The sequence below is a fragment of the Falco cherrug genome, chromosome 10 (genome assembly GCF_023634085.1).
Source record: "Falco cherrug isolate bFalChe1 chromosome 10, bFalChe1.pri, whole genome shotgun sequence".
Taxonomy (NCBI): domain Eukaryota; kingdom Metazoa; phylum Chordata; class Aves; order Falconiformes; family Falconidae; genus Falco; species Falco cherrug.
Genome location: NC_073706.1, coordinates 1904552 through 1919863, shown reverse-complemented (window position 1 = coordinate 1919863; position 15312 = coordinate 1904552). Strand labels below are relative to the sequence as shown.

The 15312-nt window shown below is 51.5% G+C and overlaps 1 protein-coding gene across 3 annotated transcripts in view; it reads left to right on the top strand.

Annotated features, from left to right (window-relative positions):
* Window positions 1–15312, top strand: part of RALY (RALY heterogeneous nuclear ribonucleoprotein) — a 124344-nt gene that overhangs the window by 32650 nt on the left and 76382 nt on the right. For all 3 annotated transcript variants that reach the window (XM_055722818.1, XM_055722817.1, XM_005433845.4), the window contains exon 2: window positions 12622–12712. The gene's annotated coding sequence lies outside the window, so the exon portion shown is untranslated. The remainder of the gene's footprint in view (window positions 1–12621; window positions 12713–15312) is intronic.

The following is a 15312-nucleotide window of genomic DNA, read 5'->3' as shown; positions in this document are numbered from 1 at the left end:
GAGGTGATACACAGGCGGGTACAAGGTGGGTTTGCTTGGAGGATCCAGCCATAGCTTTGGCAGCAGAGATGCTCTCCCTGCCAGAAGGGCTGATGCCCCAGCTCACAGCGCTGGGATCGTGTCATGCCATGCCTCTTGCTCCAGGCAGGGAGGAGTCCCAGCTCTTGGAGATGGCACCAACACGAGCTGTGACCTCTGGGCCAGAGCTCTCTTGGCCCCCACTCTTGCACCCCTTGCATCCTGGCCAAGCATTGCCCCAGCCGGACTGGCCTCGCTGCATACTGTAATGCCCGCAGCCTTCTGCAGAGGATGCTTCACTCTGGAGGTACAACATGTTGATTGTGCCTGGGTTTCCAACAGAGGCGGCCCAAGAGAAGGGGCTGACGTTATGTCTCCTCAGACCATAGAGTTTTCTCTCCTGCTGGCCTCAAATCTTGTGGGAAGGACATGTGTCTCATCACAGAAGCAGGTCTGAGGGTTCAGTCACCAGCAGAAGGTCACCTGTCCTTTGCACCACTTATGCCTGGCTGTTGTCAAATTGTGTCTGTCACAGGTAATAGATCATACCCGTTCCATTCCCTGGCTGTTGATGCATTGCTCCGTACAGCTAATTCAGCAGGACCTTTTGCTGCTCGTGGCCAGACTTCTGAAAGCTTCTGGAGTCCACTTAGCTCAAGATTCGCTGTTCTAAATTATGCTGACAGCGAGCAGGATGCCTCTGTCTTCCCCGCAGCCCCCCAGCTGCTGCTTCCCGACACCCGCCAGGCTCAGGCACGGCACTGTTTAACCTTGATAAACGAAACTTCGCAGGTGTTACTGGAGAAAAGGACTCTGCCGAGCAGCTCTCCCCAGGGTCTCATCCATGCTTCTGTTCCTGGGCTTTCCTTGTGCTTACCCAGACGCCTCTAAGAGCAACACAGGAGCAAGATCAGGCTAAGAAAACCTTAAGCTTACCGTGGCGTTTTGCAACATTTTTCTCAAGCTTGGAGACCTTTGGGAAGAACAGAAGAAAGCTTTTCAGACCACAACTTCCATCCCAGTTAAACTTCAAGTAAGGTCAGCCCTGGTTCTCCCAGTATGAACTGGGATGCACTGGTATACAGTGTTACACGTGCAGCAGGTTCTGCAGAGAAATTGGTCAGTGAGAGGTGCTGCCTGAAATGCAGGAAGAGATTCCTTTGGGCATATTTGCATCTTCCTGCCCTTTTGTAGCGAAGGACTTCGGCAAAGACAAAATTCTCATGGCAGAGAAGGCACCTGCCCAGGGCAAGGCTACTTACCCAAACAGCCCAGCTGTTCTCCTTGCCCAGGTCTTGGGGCACCCCGCGTTCCTGCGCGGCTGATGCCTGCGTCCTACCAACCGTGGCCGGCCACCCGCAGGCTGGTTGAGCTGCCTGGGACGTGGCTGTTCTGGAGTGGGCTCGGGACTGTCCCTGTGCCTGAGGACTGCCACCTGCTAGCCATGCCACCTTGAAGTTGTATCCTGCTGCTTTTGGTGATGGAGCCAGGAGCTCTGGCCCTCCGGGCTGATGAAGAACCAAATGCAGCAGATGCCCAGAGCTGGTGCAGGGCAGGACCCCTGCGGGAGATGTGGCGGGAGTACTTTGGGCAGCACTGAACAGCCCAATCCTTCCTGCACCAGGTGTAGGACACTCCCACCCAGCTCACATGCTGGTGGGGCCTCTGGGAGAGATTTGCATCTTGGATCCCACAAACTTCAGCCAGGTTTAAGCATGGACCCTGATGAGGCTCAGATACTGAGCTCCCTTTGTGGTGGCAAGGGGGAGAGCCTTTACCAGAGCAGTGATTTCCATCCCTTGCCATTTCCCTCTGTTCCTGCATGTTATCCTGCTTTGTGCGGCAGCTAAAAAAAATTGAAAGAAAGGTGTGAGCCTGCAATGAGGGAAGAGGAGAGGGAACCCCTATGTCTGCATGAGAAATTGGACTCCTACAGCTGGCAGGAGCCTGTCTGTCACGCAGGCAGCATGTGCGCGGAGGTTTCCATCTCTCTTGCTGGATAGTCGCTGGCTGGATAAACAAACAGGCTCTGGTTTTTGTGTTTGGTCACCCTACTAATGCCTCTTGCTAGCCTTGACTGTTTGGTTTGTGCCTGTATTTTTAGCTGCAGGACACCCTGTCCCCCAACTCGGAGAGGACCTGAGTTTTTTCATACCTTTCTAAGCGTGTGAGGCTAGCTCTCGCCCTTCTCTGTGTTCCAGTCAAGAAAAGGGGAGGGCAGCAGTGCAGTTTCTTCTCACTTGTACCGATGCAGCTAAGCTGAGGGCCTGAGGTGTGAACAGCTGTTTGCCTGGGAGTTTGATGGTTGTGCTGAATAAGTCTTCAAGAAAGGATGAGGAAGGCATCTCTGAGATGCAGCGACGAGCCCTTGTGTGGAGGCTGGTCCGTGGTTTCAAGGCAGGGACCAAAGTGTCAGGCATAGACTGAAACTGCTCAGTGCAGGGGCTTCCTCCCTCTGTGTGCCTCCATCAGCGTGGCTGGTGGTTATACGTCTCTGGATATCTGTAGGTCTGCGGGGTGTGTGCTCGTCCAGGGCTGCACGTGCAGGTGCTGGTTGCACCAGAAGTCTGATACTCTTGGGCTGGGGCAGGTTCAGCACAGCATGAGCCTCGCTTTTCTCCTTGAGCTAGAACTCAGGGGGCCCAATGTGATTTTCCCCTTCTATCTTTTATCTCGTTTATATACAAAGAAGTGGAGGAAAAAAACCCACACTTCATTATGTTCAGCAAAATGTAGTATTCCTTTGTATTTCATTTACTGAGAGCAGATGAGTTTGGGAGTTTATTCTCTTTTATTTAAAAGTACAAAATGATTTAGCACAATGCAAAATTAAATGTCACTTTGAATAAATGATCAAATGTTCTTCCATTTGGCAAGTGCTGAAACAAGCATGTGTTTTATTGTGCGGTAGTTTCAGTCACGCCGAATCCACGTTTGCATCCTTCTCTACTCAAGCAGCAGAATCCGCCCTCCAGCCAGCCGAGCCTTTGCATTTGCCTAGTCCTGCTTTTGGAGCACCCTGCCCCATCCAAGCATCTCCACCCTGGTCCTCACCACCGGCTTGGTGGGGCTGCAGGCTCAGCTCCTTTCCATCCTCTTTGCTTCAGCTTTCTGCACCAAAGTCCTCACTCAGACACTCGCTTAGGCATGGACTTCAATTTAAGTGTCTGAATGGCTCCCTTGATGTAATTAAGGCTATTTGTGTGCTTGGAGTTAAGTACGTGCTGAAGCACTTTGCTGGATGGAGGCATAAAAGCGCAGGAGCTTCAACCGAGCAGTAAATAGGTTTTATAAGGCACTGGGGGCTGCCAGCCCCGCTCCTTGTCCCGGTGGCTGCCCCTGTAAGATGACCCGGGAATTACGACGGCTCCCGGCCCTCTGCCGTGGCAGACCAAACGTCCTGAGGTCTGTTGTTTGCGCCGCACTGACGTGTGTCCCTGTAAGATTGTATGACCGCCGTCTCTCCTGGGAGAGCCACTCAAGGTCACGGTGCTTTCCGACAGCTAGCGAGCCTGCAGGACCCGCGCTCGGAACATGCCACAGGGATGCTGTCCCGAGCCGGGCGGGATGCAGAGGTGCTGGGGGGGAGTCCCAGCCAGGGTGCCCCTGCATCTCCATCCCCACGTTACAGGTGCCAGTGGGAAGCAACACGCAGGGGTGGCGGGGGGATTTATCTGGTCAGAGAGATCAGAGGCAAGGCTGAGCAGATGCAGGTGTGTTACTTGGCAGGATCAGGCTCATGTGAGTGCAGCTGCTCCCCAAGTCCCAGGGCTGGTCATGCTGCCCCTGCTTCTGGTCTGGCAAATTTGGGGACAGCTTGAGCTTGCCCTTCTTGTCCTCTACCAAGAGAGGGTGGTGTGGGTTTATGCTGTTATCCCACAGCAAACCAGTCTGGGAGAAGGCAAGGCTTAGCTGATTTTCAATTAAAGCAGAAATATGCACATATTCTGGGGGGCAGCGATGCAGCTCCTCAGTGAGAGGCCACTGCATTTGTGTGGGCAATATTACCTGACCTCCCTGTGCAACCGGTGCTACCCAAGCTAATAATTTCCTATCTGAATGCCAGTCTGAACAGCTGAGATATTTTGCATTTTTAATGGTGCTCTTCCGTGCCTGCATTAATGGAAAAAATGGACTGAAACTATGATGAGAGTGTTGAAGGGAGAGAGTGACAAATTGGCTTTAGAGCATGGTAGCAGCAAGCACTGTCAGGGGTTCATGCACTGACCTTTATCTAAACAGAACTGTATGTAACAGATAAGAATATTTAACAATAATTAATGTCACATCAGCAGAGAGAACAAAATGACTACATCAAACAGGCAAGAAATCCGCTGCAAATTACTCAAAAGAGAAATGTCAGCTTCTTCATATCTGCAACCTGCCTTGTGCTGGTGGTACTGGAATTAGACAGGAGGGCATGCACGTAAAGAAGCTATTAAAAATGATTTAGTGACTGGATGATGTATACATAAATGAGAGAAAGAGGCAGAATCAAGCAGAACAGCAGCAGGTCTGCTGGACCAGAGTTGTGTAAAATCAAACAGTAAACTGAGCTGATAATTGGGTGTGGGGATAAATTGTATAAACCAATTATCGCCAGGGCTGAAGTTTTGACAGGCAGCTTGGGGTTTCCCTTTCCCTCCCCTCCTGTCTCAGGGAGGGGGGGTCCCGGCGCTCTCTGCTTCAGCAGACACCTCTTTCCCTGGGAGCTGAGCCCTCTCTCTGTTTTATACATGGGAGGAACCAGCGCTGGCCAGGGATGCTGAAGTGTTTTTCACTCTGTTTCCAAGATGGGGTTGCCCAAGCTTCCCAGGGGTTGTTTGGAGGGCAGCTGAGCTGGGATGCTCTGGGGCTGTCTGGAGGTTGGCATGGCTCTCTGCTTGCTCCAGCTGCTGCCACAGGCAGTGTCAGTGCTGGGCAAGTGATGGAGAGCAAGGCAGCTCAGGCTCCAGGGGATGCCTGTGTTCATGTCGCAGGGGGCAGCTTGCAATCCCTAATTTAATTTATAAAAGAATGATGGTCTGTCAGTGTCTGTTCACCAGGATGGATTTCATCAGTCCAGATGACAAAATAAGCTGAGTGAGGAGGAGTTAACCCCCTCCTAACCTGCCTCCTGCTGTGGAGCTTCCCCTGGCCCTGCAGCTTTCAGGCATGGGGCAGACGTTTGTTGGAGCAGTTGGCACCCTGCTGCCCTGGAGTAACTGCCTGCCCAAGCCACGCCAGGGCTTGGGAAATGTGTGTGCCTGATGCTGTTAGCAGTCCAGGCATGTGGAAGCAGTGTGGTGGCTTGAAGACTTTTCATCAAGCAATTTGGTTCGCAGCCTGGTAGAATCCTGGGTGATGCTTGAGCAGTCCCTGGTGAGCCCCTTTCCTGCAAGTGGAACCCCTGTGGGCCAAGCCTGGCAACCTGGCAAAGCCTTGGTTGGGTCAGAGAGGGTGCTGGGCAGCTGCTGTTCCTTAGAAATATTTATTGCCGACAACTGGCAGCAGGTGATGGGAGGGAGTCCTGGAGCTGAGCGTGGGCTCATCACCTTGCTGCGCTTTCTGTATTGATGGCCACGGATGCTGAGCTCATCAAGGTGCGATCTGCCCTCCTTGACTGAAGCAGGCTGTGCTGCCACCTGCCAGCCCAGAGACACCCAAGTGTCCCTCTGAGCCTCGTACCCCCTCTTAAACTTCAGCACGAACCATCAGTGTAATTCGCTCAGCACAGACTTTGGGAGGTTATTCAGCAAATTTACAAATCTAGTAAAAAGCCCAGCCCTAGGTAGAGTGGGTTAATGTTATTCTTGGCTTCATTCCCTAAAGCCAGTGGTGATCCAAAGGAGAAAATACCTGGGTTTATTCTAAAAGGGCCCTTGTGCCCATTGTGATACATTAATTTATGTTTAGGAAATAATCTATCTGCATGGCCACCTGTGGGAAGTGTCATTAGCCTCAGTTAGTAGAGGTGAGCTTGAGACACAGGGCTGGAGCCCCAGGTCAGGAGGGGAGCGGGGGGAGAGCCGGGAACTGCTCCTGAACCTCCTGAATTTCTGGCAGGTGCCTTAAAGGCCAGTCCTGTCTGCACTGCTGGCTGCTCACCAGTTTTGTTGTCAGCATTTTCCTGGTGGGAGGAGGCAGTGAGGTGCCTCCAGATTAGCGAGGCTGTGAAAAATAGCTTTCCAACTGGCCTGGTGCCCTGTTGACAGTGGGAGAGAATTTACAGGCAGAAGATGGAGACGTTGTGATTTAAAATTAGAAACGATGGGGAGCTGTATCTTTGCCCCTTGAAGTGGAACAGGAAAACTGACCTGTCCCTGATCCCATCCTGGGCTGGGACGTGGTTCAGGGTTCCCTATCTCCATTCCAGAAACGCTCTGCTCTGCTTGCCTCCGGCAAGGCACGTCTTGCCACCAGCCACCTGCTGCTGGGCACTGGGTGGCTGCTGGGGCAGGACGGCATGGGAGCTGGGAGCAGAGCTGCTCCATGAGCATCTCCTCTGGCCCGGAGCTGCTGTGTGAGGTTTGGCTCCCCTGGCTCCGTCACTGGAAGTGTCTGATGCGCTCGGCTGCTAAACAAACCTAGCCCAGGGCTGGATGAGCAGACAAGTTCCAATTAGAGGATCTGAATATTGATCACTGGGGAGAAAATATGACATTAAAGGATCGCTGGAAGGCTAAAGCCAAACTGACGTATTGCTTAAAATGAAAGGCCATGAATTTGCATCAGAATATGAGAGCAGGGCTTTGACAACAACAGGCAACTAATTAAAGTGCGTCAGTTCCTCCCTATTTTATCTCCCGTAGTCAGAAGTATAGAAAAGGCACTTGTTAGAAAAATAGGCGTTGTTTAAATCCAGGATGTTACTGATAACGTCCAGAAAGGCACAAAAGGTGCACAAAGCAGAGATCTCTGCTCTGGCTCGCAGGCGTCTCTCCCAGGAGGAAGGTAGGTCCTGTCAGGAACGCTTGTGCTCTGAGCTGACCGCTCCGTGTGCGTCTGGAGGTCAGATGGTTGGGTTTCTCCATGATTCCTGCCAGTCTGTCCCCACACTTGGGTGGCACCCACCCACAGCTGTTGGAAGGGCCCGGGAGGGCAGGCAAGTACCAAGTCCGCTGTTGTGCCACGGAGGGGCTGGGGCATGTGGGGGTCCAAGCTCCCAGCCTGCATGGAGAGCCCACGCCAGAGGAGATCTCAGCATGGAGGGGCACGTGTGATGAGTCTGATTTTGGGCTTCCTCAGATGAAAAAGCCTCACTGGTGGAAGCTGTTTTGGGAAGGCTTGAGCCAACTGAGCTGCCCTAAATCCTGTGGAGTCTCTCTAGCAGCTCAAAAGATGCCCTCCAGGTCTCCTTTCCCTCGTAATGAGCAGCACAACCCATCCGCAGGGCTCTCCTTGCTATTCCTTGGTTCTGCTCTCTACAGAAGGTCGACCGAACCCCTCAGTAGTAACTAGGCAAAAGTGTGTGATCACTTTGTTCCTCCTGGTGCTGGAGCATGGAGAAAGGGGCTGGGTGACCTGAGGGAAGCCAGAAACTGTCTCCCACCCAACTTGGCTCACAGGGCAAACCTCAGCACCTTGAGGTGGCTTCCATGGTGGTGCGCTCCAGTCTCACCTGCAGGCACAAAACCTCCAGGATGGCAACGGGAGACAAAGTGATACCCAGAGAGGGAGAAGCAGGAGGAGCAGATTTAGCACTCCCGTCCCAGTGTCACACGAAGGCACGTGGTGTGCTGATGTCCCTCCCTTTGCCCAGCCTCTCCAGCACCACCCGCCCTTGCCCGTGCTTTGCAGGGGCTCTTGATGTGCCCCAGCACGTGATGCTGAAGTTACCTTCCCTTCCTTTCAAACCACTTCGCTTGGCAAAGATGCTGTTTCTTCTCTCCCATTTGGAAAGGAAATTTTTCTGAAAAGTTTGAGGAAACAAGGAGAAAGAAACCAAAGAGAAAAGGAGTTTTCACTTACACCGTGTGGTTCTTGCTGAGGCGTGCTGCTGGTGTCAGCCTTTTTTATGTGCATCCAGAGCCGTTACCATTTCACACCTGCTCCATGCTTGTTTTTAAATGATACATAATGATGATAGGCAGTGTAAAGATGAAGCTTCATCCCCAATTAAATTGCATTTTCTGTCTTTTCATTTCCTGCCCCCGTTGAGGAGGAACCCCTAGAGAGCAAGATATTTAAGTTTAATGAAGTAGGAGGTACCTGCAAAATTAAAGGTGATCTTGTTTATTAGAAGAAAGTTGGTGCTGGTGTATGGTGTTTCCAGAATATTGTGCTTCTGTGTGATGCCCTGGGGAGCGTTTCAGGTTACTGGAAATGCCGATGTAAGAATCTCAGGTCATCAGAGGAGGGAGCATCCAGTCTCTGATATCTGCTGTTTGGGAATGTTATATCCCTGCTGCAGCACTGGGCTGGTTCCTGTTTACTTTTTCTGGATTTCTCGATCGATCCCACTGCCGGTGCCAGCGCAGGTTTGGCATGTGGCCCTGGGAGCAGGTGGGCAGCACCAGCCCGGCGGGTACATCCCCACGAGCCCCCTGGGCGAGCAAGGAGGGCTTGTCTCCTCTTCTGTATGAAATACATTCAAACCTTCAGCACGGACTTTGTTTGCAGGACTTCTGGATCTCAGCAGTTAGCAACTGGTGCAGACTTGTGGCTTTGGGGAAACTGGAAGGTGTTTTTGTTGGGGTTGCCATCCCTGCATGAGGTGTGGTGCTGATGGGCCATGTGCCGTGCTCTGAGCCCTGCAGGGCTGCGAGCACCTCGTACCAGCCCCACCGCCTCGCTGGGCAAGTTCCCTTTGCTGCCTCATCAAAATTCAGCCTGTTGTGTTGAGTCCCCTGCCCTGAGGACAAGTCTTGGGTTTTTAAGGGTCTATGATATTTCTTAGTCAGTATCTACACTATTTCATCCTTTATTCTTTCCCCCAACTTCCTCTGAATGCCATCCAGCCCCCATGATTTATTACCCTTCAGTGCATTTTGCTTTTTGTTGGAGAATTTATATTTAATTTTTATGCCCGTTATCATTCAGGGAGAGAAGGGAAATGCTTTGGGAGCCCAGAGTGAAAATAAACCAGCACATTTTAGTGCAGTTACTTTGTTTGAAAGATGTTGTTGTACTTCGGCAGGGTGCTTATCTCCTTTACTTTTGCATCATGGGTTTTGTGGTTTAACCCTGGCCGGTAGCTCAGCCCCCCGCGGCCGCTCCTTGCTCCCCGCCGGTAGGTGGGAGAGGGTCGGGGTGGGGGGGGGTGTAGAAGTGAGACAGCTCGTGGGCTGAGCTAAAGGCAGTTTAACAGGGAAAGCAAAAGCCACCGGCAAGGCGTTCATTCTGCACTGCCCGTCGCGGGGCGGTGCTCAGCCACCCCCGGGACAGCCGGGCTCCATCCTGTGTAACGGGGACCTGGGGGACCAACGGCGTCACTCCGAGTGTCCCCCCAGTTTATGCACTGTGTGATGCCACATGGTTGGGGTGTCCCTGGGGTCAGTGGGGGTCAGCTGTCCCGGCCGTGCCCCCTCCCAGCTCCTGGTGCCCCCAGCCTGCTGGCTGTGGGGTGGGCGAGGAGCAGCAAAGCCCTTGGCCCTGTGTGAGCTCTGCTCAGCCCTGAGGAGAACGCCCCCCTGCTATCAGCGCTGTTCTCAGCACAATTCCAAATCACAGCCCATCCCGGCTGCCACGAAGAAAATTAACTCTACCCCAGCCAAAACCAGCACAGTGGGTTGAAGTGATTCTGGAAGAATCCCAGGGCGGTGCCCTCGGCTGAATGACTCCAGCCCTTCCAAGGGCTGCAGTCTGCCGCTCCTGCTGCCCCAATTCATTTGGGCTCGTGCACTAACGAGAAACTCTGTGTAAGGGCAGGACAGTTTGGTGTTTCATGTAGCTGTATGTTTGGGAAAAGAGGGGATTATGCAGCAGCAGAGGCGAATGACTTTTTCTTAGCTGCCTTGACCTTGTTAGTGCCAAGGTGTTTTTGTGCCACCTCCTGTGCAGCTTCCACTTCAGGTTATTGGTCAACTTTGTAAGCCTCATCTGGCTCTTAACAACATTCTCAGGGACACAAAGAGATGCAGTAATTTGGCCCTTGGTCTCAAGGAGGTGTACAGTGGAGCCAAGAGCAGAAGTCAGAGCTTCTGATGTGCTTTGATGCACCGTGTCCCTCTGCCCCCCATACTTCCCTTCCCCTTCACGCCTCTGGGGTTGGTATTGCCAGCAGGAGGAGGCTTAGGAGTGAGACAAGCACTTTTACCTCATTTGAGGTATTTAGGTGAGTTTGGGAGGGGGATGGGGAAGGCATTCAGCACTTCATCCGGATCTCAGGTAAAATCTGTGTTCCTCCTTCCTTGCTGGGTTTTGCTTCTGTAATTCTCCATCTGCCCCATTCTGTCCAAGCAGCGGCGAAGGAGGGTCCTGCAGGGCTCTGCAGGTGTCATCAGAGCTGGCTGTAAGCCGCTTGCTTCCCTGCTTCCCCAGCATCTCTGGGAGTTTTGATGTTCAGGGCCCTGCTCAGACCTGGTTTGGCCTCAAGTTTCTCTTACTCTGTCCCCTCTCCTGCACCTCTCCTGCACGAAGGCCAGTTCTCCTGACATCGCTGCATGCATCGTTGCTTCCAGCACTTCACGCGTTCAGCTGAACATCTGAGAGATGATACCAGATCTCTGGAGAGAGTCAATAAACTTGAATGATGGGTCCATTGAAATGGAGGGGAACTGAGGAAACAGCACTGGCGAGTTCATCATGACTGTTTTGTTGGGTTCTTGGATGATGGGAAACGTGGCCACGTGGCAGCATCCCCTACTTTTAGCCTTTGTCAGTGTGGTGGCTTTTTCATGCAGAGCTTTGAACCCCAGGGCAGGAGGGATTATCCTTCAGTGCACTGCCAGAGTGTGCAGAGGCTTCTGCTGTGAAAGCCAGCATGTCACCCCTGATCAGCTCGTTAGATATGTGCGACCTCGTTGTTGGTTGAAGCCCAGTGCTTCATTTCTCTGTCTCTTTAGTGCTTCCTCTGTTTTAATTAAAAGCTTCATTCCAGTTTGACCTTTTGCAATGCTGTGGCATAACTGAGGCTGAATTGAGCTTCTAAGGATGGAGGGTCTCTCCTGGCAGGCTGAGCAGACGAGCTATAACCACTGGCCCTAACGCTGCTGATGAGTAGCAGGAGCCCTGGCTGCCCCTCCTGCCCTCCCGGTGGGATCGGGCAGCCCGCGCATCTGGGTGTTTCACAGAGCAGGGTGGGAAAAGTGTTGTTCTTTCAATAAAAGCCATGGTTACTCGGGAGACATTGTTTGGAAGGCACGAGGTGGAGAGCATCACCAGTGTGATGAGGATGGAGAAAGCAGGGCAGGAATCTCACAGTGATTTATTGCCTGTGTTGTACGTCATCACTAGCCCAAGAAGGCTGATTTGAGGGAATGGGTTTGAGTCACTGGACCTTGTTAATGCTTAGGCGTTGGAGTGGGAGTATGGAGACCTGGCTCCAGTTCCCATCAGCTCTGGACCGTGCAGGCTGTGAGCTCCAAGGGACAGTCCTTGTCCGCAGAACCCAGGGCCGGAGAGCACAAAGCATGGAGGAGGTTTTGCTACCTCCCACCTATTCAACTACAGCTCCCAGCTTCTTGCCTGGAGTGCTGGGACCAGGGGAGGAGTCGGTGTGCATTTGGTTGTGGGGAAGTGAGGAGCTGATGAGACCTAGATCCCATGTCCAAAGCAGTTAGCCCAGTTCCGACTGCACCAGCAGCCGTGCCCTGCAGCCTTCCCTGCAAGGAGCATCACCTGCCGGTCTGGCTGTGCCGGCACTGCTGCACCAGGAGCCTGTTCAGCGGGCGCTTGTGTGTTGCCCAGCATAAAAATGCCATAAAAAGTCCTGCAGCTCCCACTTCTGAGCTGTGATGTCCTGGTTGTGTTGCTGCCTGGCAGGTCTCTCGAGGTGACACATCGGTGCACTGTGTGCAGTCCAGCCAGGTATCTCAGCCCCTGGCAGGGAAGGGAAAGCACCTTATTTTAAAGTCTCAGGAGGAATCCTGGCAGCTCAGGGGATGCAGAGGAACAGACTCTAAAGCAGAACATTTCCATTTCATCAACATAATGTTGCAGTTCAAATTTGCCTGACCCAAAGCAAAATGTTCAGTTTCAAAACACATTTCCAAAACAGAAACAAAACAGAAGAAAAACAAACAAAAAAGAAAAAGTTTCTGCTTTACTGTGGGATATTTCAGTTTGAAGAAGCTCTCTTTTCCCTGAACAAATCTCAGCCATCATGACCAGAAATTCTTGCCTGCCTCTCTCTGTTGGTTACCTTGTTCTCTGCAAGCATTAACATGATGTAGCAGTTCTTGTGGGATTTCTCGTGCCCGAGCCAGTCTGAACCACCTCCCCAGCAGCTCTCCTGAGTGCTGAGCCCTGTGGACACAACTAACTCTGTCTGCCCTGGTTTGAGCTCCTTGCTAAGCAGCTCAGAGTCTTAGCTCAGAAAGTCCTGAGTCTGATCCTTGCAGACAACCAGCCATCAGCTTTTCTTTCCAATACAGCACACCCTTCTCTGCCGAGGGTTAGAAAGTACTGGATTATCTGCTTACCACGACTGGCAAAAACCCCTCTGTGTCCTGATTCTTGCAGGGTGAAGCTGAGACCGTAGAGAGGTGCTGCGCCTGCTCCCGAACCGGTGACGGGAAGGACTTACAAACCCCAAGTGCCCACACCAGTCCCGGTAAGTAACCGTGTCTCGAGGTACCTTCAGGCGTGGTGGGAGAGATCCCTGCGATCCCCAGCTGCTGCTGTTGGTCTGCGCGAGGTGGGATTTGGGGCAGCCTCACTGGAGATGCTGAATTGTGTGCGTGGGCTTTGTGCTGGGTTCAGGGTGAAGGTTTTCTCTCTTTGAGCCTGTTGAAAGTGGCCTTATCCTGGTCTGGCCTAAGTGTTCCAGGAGCGAAAGGTTCGTGGATGTGCGGAGAGTCTGCCACTCCCTTGTGTGCTATTGGCAATAGAAACAAAATTGCTTTAATTATACCCTGACGGGCAGATTGTGATTGTTCTGGACATGGCACATTTTGGCATGTTTTCATTTCTGATTTATTGCTTATATTTCTTCTACAAGTTATATTTGCAGTTTGTTGTGAGTGAATACGAGCGTGGCTTCTGGGTAACGCAGAGGTGGGCTCTGCACCTGACTGTTCTGGTGCACCCCCTGCGCAGGAGGGTGCAGCTGGGCAGGGTGCTGCACCCGTGGGACCTCGTGCTCGGGGCGGGCACGTGCCGTGCAGAGCTGGTGTGGTGGTGGTGGAGGTGCCCAGAGTCTGATTGAACCGTGGTACTGCCTCTGCACAGGGAGAGTGGGGCACCTTGAAAAGGGGCTGGGAGAAAGCACGCTCTTGGTATTTCCTTGAACGCCAGCAAATCAGGGCCGTGTTTCTTAGCGCTTTGATCGGGACAGAGGAGTTTCCCCATCCCCAAAAGGTACAGCAGTGTCCTCAGGCTGCAGTTAAGGAAGATAATCAACTCCAGAGTGACAGCAGACATGGCACTATCAGGACATGAGCTTTGACATCCCCCAGACCTGGCTTGGCCAGGTAGGCTGAGCTGAAAGCACCTCTGGGAAGAAGAGGTTTTGTGGAGGGATAGGAGAGGGTTTCGGGATCAGGTCCGGTGATGTAATGACCTAAGTATTGGGAAATGCTGGCCCAGGAATCACTGTGGCTGTTAGAAGCTCACTGTCCTTCCCGAGACACGAAGTCAATGAAGACCTGAGCTGGGAGATCTCTTCCTGGTTTTGTGTGAGTTTTGTTTTGGTAAGACTGGAGTAACGGGACTCGAGGTGAATGAAACCTGGAGTTTGCCTCAGCAGAGGGTGAGTGAGGATTTCAGGGTGTGATCGTGCCATGCGCAATTCGTGACGTGAAGGTGGAGCAGTGTAACGTTTTCAGCAGTGGACGTGGACTTTCCCCTCCCGTTCCCAGACAGATGGATAAAAGCAGGTCCTCCGTTTCCAGTTCTGCAGGTTTTCCCATCCTGATGTAACACATTTGTTTTTAAATGGTATTGTGGTTGGGTTTTTCCTTGGGAACTTGCATAGGAGGGAGCAAAAATAAATGCGATCAGGTAAAACTTCTTATTGTGCAGGTAGGAGCTCTGCTGTTCCTTGGTGGACCCCATGAGGTACCATGTGCGGTAAATAAGAATCCCAGAGTTTTACGCTTCTTACCTCATTTGGAAATGGAATCAGGAAATGCCAAGTAGCAGAGAGGTAAAGATTCACCTTGACTTTCTCTCAAACCATAATCAGGCAGTTGAAGCAGAAAGGCAATTCGAGTTTGCTTATGATTTGTCTAAAACCATTTTCTGCTTCTAGTTTAATATACCTTCTTTAGTAGTACTGAGAATATTTTGACACAAAGTAGGACCAAAAAATTCTGACATACAGATATGTTAAACAAATGAGCTGGCTAAAAACCCTTTTCTGCATGAATAAGAGAACTACTGTGCCCTAATTCCGTAGACCAGGATTTAACTCAGCAAATGAAATTACAGGCTTCGGCAGCATTGAAGAAATACCTTATTTTTTTTAATTTTCAAGACATTTTAAAAAGGAACACTGCCAAAAGTTTTTCAAAGTTTTGGTTTGGCTGTTGGCATTTTAAACAGTGCTTTTCAACTGTGGAGGAGTCTTCTTGTACAAGGTATTTACTGTAAGTGGAGGGAAGTGTCTTTTATCCTGTGTGCACAGCCTGCAGGGCTTGAATTGCAGCACCTTCTTCAATCTGTGGGTTCTTCCCTTTCACAGGACTTCTGAATTCTTGAACACTGCTGGTTGATTATTTGCTCTTTCATTTTTCACTTCTCCCTCCAATTATTGGCAGTGCACAGAATAAAGGTTGATTCCAGAGGGAGCTGTGAAACTACCTGTTTCTTGGGGGATGCAGAAAAAGCTGTGAAAATATCTGTTATTCAGGCAATTGGAGAAGAGCATCGAGAGTAACTCTGGAGAGCTAGGAGGGCTGATGAAAGTGCCCATTATTTTGGCAATGCAGGGAAAGTCACAGAAATACCTGTTATTGAGCCCTCCTATACGGGGTTGGAAGTGTCCCATAGTGAGAGGACACAAAGCATCCTTAGGTAGCTCAGCAAAAACTCGATAGTTGAAATTTTCTGTCTACCTTCGAAAAATCGCAGTGTTGGAGCGGGCCATCACAGTGTCTAATCACAAATAAATCCAGACTGTAATCACTTGTTCAGGTCATTTAACAGCTCCGGCAGTTCCTGTCCTTCCAGGATTAGGATGGCACTCGGTAGCCCTTTAAGCTATGATCTGGT